Source organism: Macaca mulatta, chromosome 3 (assembly GCF_049350105.2).
Source record: "Macaca mulatta isolate MMU2019108-1 chromosome 3, T2T-MMU8v2.0, whole genome shotgun sequence".
Lineage (NCBI taxonomy): Eukaryota > Metazoa > Chordata > Mammalia > Primates > Cercopithecidae > Macaca > Macaca mulatta.
The window spans coordinates 165115445-165126624 of record NC_133408.1 but is presented as its reverse complement, the minus strand read 5'-3'; positions in this window follow the sequence as shown (position 1 = coordinate 165126624).

The window sequence follows — 11180 nt, the reverse complement described above, 5'->3', positions numbered from 1 at the left end:
GGCTGTGACACAGGACACCATGTCTCAGGGCTGCATAGAGCAGCTGGGCCTAGCTCAGGAAACCATTTTTTACCTCCTAGACCTCCAGACTTTTGATGGGAGGGGCTGTCGTAAATTTATCTAAAATGCTCTGGAGACATTTTCCCCATTGTCTTGCTGCTAACATTTGGCTCCTTTTTACTTAAGTAAATTTCTGCAGCAGGCTTGATTCTCTCCCAAAAATGTTGTGTGTGTGTGTGTGTGTGTGTGTGTGTGTGTGTGTGTGTCTCTGTGTGTGTATGTGTGTTTCCCACATGGCCATGTTGTAAATTTCCCAATCTTATATGCCCTGCTTCTCTTTTAAATATAAGTTTCAGTTTCAGATATCTCTTTGTTCATGCATATGAGGATTTTGCCATATTGTCCAGGCTAATGTCAAACTCCTGAGCTCAAGCAGTCCTCTCACCTTGGCCTCCCAAAGTGCTGGAATTACAGGCACTAGCCACCATGCCTGGCCTCATCTTTGGATAATAACTTTAAAAAGCAGTACACTTATTCTTTTTTAAATCTCTGATTAACAGATAAAGATTGTATATATGCAAGGTGTATAACGTGATGAATTGACATATGCAAACATTGGGTAATGATTGACACAATTAAATTGATTAACATATCCATCATTACCCATGCTATACTTTAGATCCTAGAACATGTTCATTTTATAACTGAAAGTTTTCCCCAGCCCTCAACCCCTGGTAACCACTGTTCCCTCTGCTTCTAGAGTTTGAATTTTTTAGACTCCTCAGATAGGTGAGATTATACAGTACTTTGCTTCCTGTGTCTGGCTTATTTCATTAAACACAATGTCCTCCAGGTTCATCCATGTTGTCACAAATGGCAGGATTCCTTCCTTTTTTTGTTGGCCAATATATATGTATATGTGTGTGTGTCTGTGTGTGTGTGTGTGTATAAAATTTAAAATTGTCCTCCTGTTAAAGTCAGTGAAAATACTGCACTATTAAAACCACAAACAAAGTTTCATTTAGTACTTTAAAGTGAATATTTTAAAATACAACTGACCATGGTTTAATATGGCACTCATTATTCAGTATTATTCATTTGTTAGTACCTCATAATAGGCCACAGAACATGAGAGATAATCTTCATGAAATCGAATGTAGTTATTTTGTACTTTATAGATGATTGATTACACCACACTCAGCAACTTGCTATTTTTGCCATGATGCATTTTTAAAAAATGTAACTCTAGAAAGTTGCTTCTTCTGAAATATATGACCAAAATTATGCAATTTTAACATAATTAAGCAGAAATCAAATAATTTGACCATAAATGCTCTGTTGTTGAGAAGAAATATCTGCAGAGACCACTTTGCATAATGTAATACAAAATCCGAACAGTTTTTGCTTTGCTTTCTATCCCCTGCTGCTTGGTGTCCTCTAGGGAGGCATTTTACAGCCTGTAATCTTACAGCTCTTTCATCTATCATCCTTGAGATTCCAGCCTAGAACTTAACATTGAGAAACCTGCTTTGAGTTTTTACAGGTCTGATGAATTAAGAGGTCTAAAAACCAAAAAATATAGTTTTTCTCCATGTCTCATTTTGTAAGCACCAGACTTCTTTCATGTGGTCTATATATTCTTATTTAAGCCAGTATTATCAAGTTTAAAAATTACAATATAGAACAGTTGAAAGTTTACAACTAAGTTGAGAAAAAAAAAATCCTGCCAGGGAAAAACAAATGAGGTTTACTTACTGAAGCAACCGCTGAGTTCTTATTTCCAGGATAATATTATTTAGGAAAACCATTATATGTCTCAAATAAGTAGCTTTCATTTTTCTGTTGTTTGTTTTTTTGTTTATTTGTTTGTTTGTTTATAGACAGAGTCTCATTCTGTTGCCCAGGCTGGAGCGCAGTGGCACGATCTCAGCTCACCACAACTTCCGCCTCCCTGGTTCAAGTGATTCCCCTGCCTCAGTCGCCCAGTAGCTGGGATTACAAGTGCATGCCACCACACCCGGTTAATTTTTGTATTTTTAGTAGAGATGGAGTATCACCAAGTTCACGAGGCTTATCTTGAACTCCTGGTCTCAGGTGATCTGCCCACCTCAGTCTCCCAAAGTGCTGGGATTATAGGATATGTAGCTTTTATAAGTAGTCTTCTGTCTTACAATTTGCAAGATAAAATGTTTATAAAAACCTAAAATATGATCAACAACTTTGAAATGTAATGTCTACAGCTAAAATGGAATGGGAAAAAAATCATAAACTGCTCTCTTATAGTGCTGTTTTCTTTTTCTTTTTTAATTCTTGATTTATTTGTACTAATTCTACGTACTTTACTCAGATACCGGAAGCACATAGCAAACGGAATAACTTACAGAGTGCGATGCCAAAACAATTGTTTTTAAAGGTAAAATTTAAGAAACAGAGAGCATTATAGACTCAATATGAGAAGCATTACTGAGAAGATGCCAGATCATCAAATTTCTGTATAATCTAGTTGCAAGGGTAAGAAAACAATATTGGCATTTAAAAATAACACAAAACTTCCTACATATTCTGGCCATTCTTTCTATATTCATATGTAAGACCACCTCTTCTTATATCTCATTCTGGCTGAAACAAAATAGTCATTTTTCTAAAGGACAGATCAAGAAATGCTGTTCAAGAATGAAGGCCTGGAATTGGGGACCCCAAGAGCTTGCTTGATATTCTACCCCACTGTACCCAAGCTGCTACCTAACGTGCAAGACAAAGTACCTTTTTCCTTTTCCTCAGCTTTTCTCAAGCAGAAAGAGTCTCTCCTCATAGCCACCACAACTGTGATTGTTTCAGGTCTCACCTGAAACCAGCAGGTCTCAGAGTCTCACTAAAAGCCCACAGTGTACTACCCAGGTATTACCGTTGGTTATTCAGGGCCCAAGGAGTCTTTAGTAAGCATGTCATAAATCCTGCCAGAACTGGGTCCTTTTCTTCAAGGCAGCAGGTTCCCTTCTGGCCCAGAGTGTGTGTGTCATCCAGAAGCTAGGACCTCTAATCGGGGCCTCATAACCGTGCCCAGTGCCCTATCTTACTGTGGCTGAGCTGGTATCCACGATGCAAGATGCAAGACAAAGTCCTCTTTACTCTTTCCTCCTCTCTTCTTAAGCACAAGGAAAGTGTCACTTTCATTGCTGTAAGTTTCACTGTCTGGGACTGGGGAAAGGGTGATGCAAGCACTCCCTTTGCTCCTCCACATGTGTCTCACTAGGCCACATGTCCCCCAGCTCTACTGGCTTTGAGACCAGCCCTGCACTAGGACTTGCCTAGGAGTTGCAATCCTTATGTCCTAACCTGCCTCTTACAGTTATTTACCACTCCAGAGCACTTCAGTCTGCAGTGGTGAGGCTTGCTGAAACTCACGTTCTGGTCACTGGCTAGGGCTGATCTAAATGCTCCCTCTGAGCATGGCATTGGCTAAATTTAGTTCAGTTTTGCTTTCTTTGTGACAGGCAGCACTGAGTTCAATGCAAAGTCCCAAAATATCTGCACTCTCCCTCCCTCAAGCAGATTCTCTCTTCACACCATGCCATTGCCAGGGAATGGGGAACAGATGACACTGGTGATTCAAGACTGTCTTTCTTATCCTCTTCAGTGCCTTTTTAGCCATATGAAGTTAAAACCAGGTACTGTAATTGCTCATCTGATTGTGGATCTTATGAGGATGCTTTTGTGTGTGTGTGTGTAGATAGTCGCTAAAATTTTAAGTTCCTGTGGGGGATGATGATCAGTGGGCGCTTCTATTCAGCCATCTTGCCCTGCCCCTTCATGGTTATTTTTCCTCTTCATGCCACTTTTGCCTCTGGGATTCTTAGCAATTGTTAGTATGGCTCAAAAGACTGATAAGTGATGTAAAGGACCTTTGCTAAAAGATGAAAAACGCCAGCAGAGTTCAAAGCAATCTCTGAAAAACTCAGAGTCAAATACTAAATTTGAGACTGGAAAGGTATCTGGCACTTGAAGAACTGAGATGCCCAAGAGAGTAACAGAGAAGTGAAACATACACTTCATCCTGGTTTTTCCCTTCTGACATTTACCAAGGATAACAGACTGATATACCAAGGAGAAAATATTTGAAATGCAGAGGAGAGATTTAGGGGAGCTCACAGTATGGGGACACAAAATCATTGAATAGGAGAGATACTATATAAAGTCCATAATGTACATTTGCAACTAATGGGGGTGAAACGGACTACAAGATAGGAGTAAAGGTGTGGCCGGAATTGGTCTTGCTGACTTCAAGAACAAAGTCGCAGACCCTCGCCATGAGTGTTACAGTTCTTAAAGATGGTGTGTTTGGAGATTGCTCCTTCTGATGTTCAGATGTGTCTGGAGTTTATTCCTTTCGGTGGGTTTGTGGTCTCACTTGACTTCAGGAGTGAAGCTGCAGACCTTCGCAGTGAGTGTTACAGCTCTTGAAGGTGACGCATCTGGAGTTGTTCATTCCTCCTGGTGGGCTCATGGTCTTGCTGGCTTCAGGAGTTAAGCTGCAGACTTTCAAGGTGAGTGTTACAGCTCATAAAGGTAGTGCAGACCCAAAGAGTGAGCAGCAGCAAGATTTATTGCGAAAAGTGAAAGAACAAACCTTCCACAGCATGCAAGGGGACCCGAGTGTGTTGCCACTGCTGGCTCCCCTGGTCAGCTTTTATTCCCTTATTTGGCCCAGTCCACGTCCTGCTGATTGGTCCGTTTTACAGAGACCTAATAGGTCCATTTTACGGAGAGCTGATTGTTCCGTTTTTACAGAGTGCTGATTGGTATGTTTACAAACCTTTAGCTAGACACAGAGCACTGATTTGTGCATTTTTAGAGTGTGGATTGGTGCATTTTACAATCCTTTAGCTAGACACAGAGTGCTGATTGGTGCATTTACAATCCTTTAGCTAGACGGAAAAGTTCTCCAAGTCCCCACGGGACCGGAAGGCCAGCCAGCTTCACCTCTCAAAGGGAGACCCAAACATCAGAAAAAAAAAATGAGTGGAAGGGGGAGAGAGAGATAGAGTGGGGGAGCATAGAGAGAGAGAGAGATGTAGAAAAAGAGGAAGGGAAGAGGAAAAGGAGGAAGAGAAGGAAGGAAAGAAGGGAGAGAAGGAAGGAGAGAAGGGAAGAGGAGAGAGGATAAAACAAAAGGACTCCAAAACCAGCAGTCAGTCACTTCTGTCTGATTAGATTGGGGTGATCTGCTCCTCCATGTCTGGTAAATACCAATGTAAGTTATCTTTAGGGAGAAACACGAGAGACACATTGAAATGTCTAACAGAGTGTCATTAGAGTTTCTGTCTGGGTGAAAGGAAAGGGACAAAGGGATATTTAAAGAAAGAACAGTGAAGAACTTCCTAAAATTTACAAAAGGCATTCAGTCACATATGAACAAAATTCTACAAAACTCAAAGAATAAATAATAAGAAATCTATACCTAAACTCATTATAGTAAAATTGCTGAAAATCAAAGAAAAAAAAATTTAAGCAGTTATTTTCAGGAAAATGCGCTTTCTTCAAAGGCATGCAATAAAACTAGCAGTAAATAAAATAATATATTTAGAAAGCTGAATGTAAACTATTGCCAACCTAAAGTCCTATATCTAATAAAATTATACTTCAAATATGAAGAAAAAACATCACTTTTTCTAATTAAAAACCTAATTTTTTAGCCAGGCGTAGTGGCTCATGCCTGTAATACTAGCGCTTTGAGAGGCCAAGGTGGGCGGATCACCTGAGGTTGGGAGTTCAAGACCAGCCTGGCCAACATGGTGAAACCCCATCTGTATTAAAAATACAAAAATTAGCTGAGCTTGGTGGCACGTATCTGTAATCGCAGCTACTCGGGAAGCAGAGGGGGAGAATCGTTTGAACCCAGGAGGCGGAGGTTGCAGTGAGCTGAGATCACGACACTGCGCTCCAGCACTCCAGCCTGAGTGACAGAGGGAGATTCCGTCTCAAAAAAAGAAGAGGAGAGGAGAGAAGAGGAGAAATAATTTTAGATCAATAATAGATTCTAATATGAATTATTTAAGCAGAAGGAAAATAATCCTATTAAAAGATAAAACAAGAAAATTAAGAAAACAATAGTAAATACCAGAAAGGTCAATATTGGGATAAATATGTATGAGCACTTAGCTTCAAACAATATTATGAATCTAATCAGGGAATACATGCATTTTTATGAATACAAAAATAATTTGTAAAGAGTCGACATGATAAAAAGGAGTAACATTTATGGGGGTTATTTTGGTAGAATTTACTAGTTCTAAAAGCAATGAGTTAATATTTCTGTGTTGGAGCTATATTGTTGAATACTTTTGAAAATAACAAAACAGACCACACAGATCTGTTTATAATGATTTAATTATATTTGAAAATAATCACTAGGAGATGAAAATGATGGAACTACATTACATTCAAATCTGAAAAAAAATTTCAGATCACTGACAATATTTGTAACTGATAGTAACAGAATACCCTTTATCCAAGGATTATAATACACATGAAGCATTCACAGATTCTGAAAGTGATAGCAATACCCATCTGTGTAATGTATGTGAATCTCAGATGATAACCTACATAAACTTTCCTCATTAAAATGTCATATATTGAAACATTATTTTAAACGACAATTTTAGTAGCTGAACACAGATACTTTCTCAAAGTCACAATCAGTTTGTGATAATACTAGGATTATGACCCTGATCTCCAGGTATTTTACATATATCACAAGATATATCATTGAAAGTTGCTTGATGCCCTGAATAGTCTGTTAGAAGCTAACATATGTGTGTGTACGTGTGTGTGTATGTGTATATGCATATATGTATATACGTATGTATATATACATATGTAAATATATACGTATATGCATATACACATACACACACACGTACACACACATATATATATTTTTCAGTAAAATCCTTCCCCCTTGAATATCATTAATACAATTTACATATGAACACCTGTTGTAACAGGGTTTTCTTGATCGATTTATAAGGAAATCCACTCAAAGTCAAATAGAATTTCTCTGTCAATCTCAGAGCGGTAATTTTCTCTATAAACAGTACTTTGTTGGCATATGATTATATTTTTGGTAAGGCAAAAAGCAAAAGTAAACTGAATTCTAATATTGACTCCTTTGACTTCCTATAAAAATGCCATTACCTTTCAGTCTTACTCATTGCTCCAAAATTCGAAAATCTATCAACCTACTTAAAAATATATATTCATAAATAGCTTAGCAAAATTAAATGATCTTTACAATACTTCTGGTGCTTACAGGATGAAGGTATTGTATGGGCACTGCTTTTCTTCTTGAGATCAAAGCAATTTTCATTTGAATTCATTACAGAGAAGCAGCCTGAGCCACATTTCATCATCAGCTGCTAGAGCTATGAATGTGATTTCTAACAATGTGCTCATTATAGGTGTAATGAAATTTGACTATAATTAAACAGTATAGTGTTTGTCAAAATTGGACTTTACCATTATCTTTTCACAGAAATAAAATACCCAGTAGTTTCCTCGGTGTCGCACCTGCATTATTCCCTTTGCTTTGAAATTTGTAATTTTCAAATAAATTCTTGTAATTTCTGAATTTATATTCATTATCTATAAAATGAGACTGATATAAGGACATTTCTTAAACAATATAAATATGAATGCAGAGAGAAAGAGAAGCATGCACTGACTTACATACCCACATACCACAACCAACACAGCTATTCTAGAACGTCATAAAACATGATTGCTGTACTCTGCAATACATCAGGTATAGATTTCATCAAGTTTTTGGCTCTTACAGATAAAATTTTTCCCATAAATAGGTAATTATTATTTTAGTATGTTTATACAATTTCGACCTATGCAATCATTTTCATTATTTTTTTCTCCTTTCAAAATAAAAATAGATAAATTAACCAGGCTTTACAAAACCAGTAAATTAATAACAACAGCAACAACAATAATTAGCATTTAGGAATACTAACATGTTGTTACATTTGGTGTAGCCTATAGCGCCTACACTACAAACCTGTACAGCATGTTACTTTATTGAATATTGTGAGCAAATGTAACACAATGGTAAGTTTTTGTGTCTTTAAACATATCTAAACATAGAAAAGGTATGGTAAAATTATGGTATAAAAGATTAATATGGCACTTATGATGAACAGAGCTTGTAGGACTGGAAGTTGCTCTGGGTGAGTGAGTGCGTGAGTGAGAGCGTGAGTGAGTGAGTGAGTAGTAAGTGAATGTGAAGGCCCAGGATGTTACTGTACACCAGGGTCTCCCAACCCCTGAACTGCAGACCAGTACCAGTCTGTGGCCTGGTAGGAACTGGACTGCGCAGCAGGAGGTGAGGGGCAGGCGGGCAAGCAAGCATTACCACCTGAGCTCGGCCTCCTGTCAGATCAATGGTGGCATTAGATTCTGAGCACGAACCTTTTTGTGAACTGCGCATGTGAGGAATCTAGGTTCCACATGAGAATGGAATGCCTGATGATCTAAGGTGGAACAATTTCATCCTGAAACTATTTTCACCTTCGCATCCACCCTTCCACCTCCATCCTCCCAGCCCCCATCCCTCCAACCCCACACCAAGACTCCAGACTGTAGTATCCATTAGAGCAAGAACTATTTATGTGTTGTGAAGTATTATCTTCCTAGAACCTAGCTCGCTTCTTGGCACATATCTATGCAATCAAATCATCTTTTTGTTGACCATGTGATTATCTTACATACTGATAACATATGATGACAAGACACATGTTCAAAATGATAATTATTGGTATCTAGCTGAAATTGTTCACCTCTCCAGCTTCTGTACTATTGTAACAACATGATACTGTTAACATTTCCTGGGGATTTATTTTATCCAGATCAGTTTCTATTTTGTTTCCATATTGCTCCAACACTCAAAATGCTATTACTACTCAAAAGGAATTTAAAAGACCACTTACTATTCCTAGTAGAGTATTTTTTAAGGTAATTCAAAGAAAGTTCTAGACATGTATGTTGCTGTAGCTGTAGCTACAGCAATTTAGGTTATACCTACTTTCACAAATAAAGTGCTCTTCAGCTTAAGACTTTCTTGCTAGTTTAATGTTGCTCAAACTCACATGTTCTTGCAATTAAGATAGATACTATTGAAAAGAAATTTGAATAGCAATAGGCAGAGTATTTTCCTAACAGTGCCTTATAAATATTTAACCCTGCAATCTATTTTATGAGATATAGTAAAAACTCACTCTTTAGAGCAACTGAATATAGCTGCATTTCAATGTTCATGCTCCTATAATATGAGCCAGCCTGCTTTATAAGTGTGTATTTTGAGATACACAAGTTGGAAATTTCAGCTGTATTCACCTCAGAGGCTCTTGGTCTGTTTCGATTTTTTAAAACTATTTTGATAATTGGAACTATTTAATTATGAAAAGTATATCTGATTTTAGAAGTGTATATATATATACATATAAATGTTCACAAAAACATATAAAGTAAATAAAACACCTCATTGAGGATCTTATTTGCATTCATTAAGACTACTATCATAATAGTTTATTTCTCTCTGAGAAAATTTCAGTTACCAGATATTTGCACATCTGCGTGTACGTGTTTTTATTTTGTTGACAAATAGAATAAACATTATGCATATTTTTGTATTTTTTTCCACTTAAAATACACTTTGAATACCTTCACATAGTAGCAAATACATCTTTATTTCAGTTTTATTGAGGCCTACATAATAATTCATGGTAGAAATATATCTATAATGGGCACTTAGATTGTTTGTATATTTTGCTATTAAAACTGATAGCATAAGAAACATTTATAATCTATACATACATCTATACATAGATGTCAAAGTATATATTTAGAATCAATTGCTACTTGAGTAAAAATTTTGCCAAATTGCCTTTCAAAGAATTTGTATCTGTTTACATTCCCAAGGAGATATGTAAGAATGCTTATTTTTTAGATCCTAATAAACCCTGTGACTTAAATATATTTTTTAAACGTACAATCCGATGATAAGGCCAAGAATACCAGTTAAACCTTAAATGGAACTTACTATGTACAAGAAACTATATACTATTTGTGTCTGTGCATGCATCTGTGTAAATCTGTATATGTACATATCTCGATACATATATACACAGATATGTATATAATATAAATTTATATACGTTTATGGAGAGAGTTAAACAGATGTCTCAAATTTGTTAATTTCATATGCGTTATTTATGCATCTTGACTACTGCCATTTGAAAATATCTACAAACACATACCACATATATACACATTCCAAAGGAATATGTATGCATATATAGAACCATATAAATATAATATTTTTAATAATTCACAAGAAGTTCTTCATTTCCACCAGGAAAGGGATTTGGCAGAAGGTATTACACTTTCAAAATTGATTTTTTTATATCTGCAAATTTTATTTCTGTAATCAATGAAAACATAGCTATTTGAAGAAGTAGAAACAGGAAGAGGAGATTAAAGAAAAAGAAGAGGGAGAGATTACACTCAAAAGCATTAGTCTCAGCTAGGGACAGTGGTAATTTTTTTCAAGACTTCAATAAACAGATAAATGTTCTATTTATTTACTTTTAGTGTTTTTTAAATTTAATTTCAACTTTTATTTTAGATACAGGGAGTATGTGTGCAGATTTGTTACATGGGAATATTGTGTGATGGGAAGGTTTAGGGTGTCAATACTGTTACCCAGGTAGTGAGCACAGTGCTGGCCTGATAGATGGGTTTTAAATTTTTTTTTAACCTCCTCCTCCCTCCACCTTCTAGTAGTCTGCAGTGTCTATTTTTCCCAATTTATGTCCATGTGTGCTCAGCATTTAGCTCCCATTTATAAGTGAGAACATGTGGTCTTTGGTTTTCCATTCCTACATTGATTTGCTTAGGATTATGGCCTCCAGCCCCATCCATGTTGCTGTAAAGGACATGATTTCATTTTTTTTATAGCTGCATAGTAGTCCATGGTGCATATGTAAATTGGCCTATTGGAATGCTTTTAGAGCATGTAGAGAGAAGTACAGATTCAAAATTATTTTCTTTTAATTAGCAAGTAGTAATATTAAAACTTCACAAACATAAAAACTAAAAATTACTGATCATCTTTATTT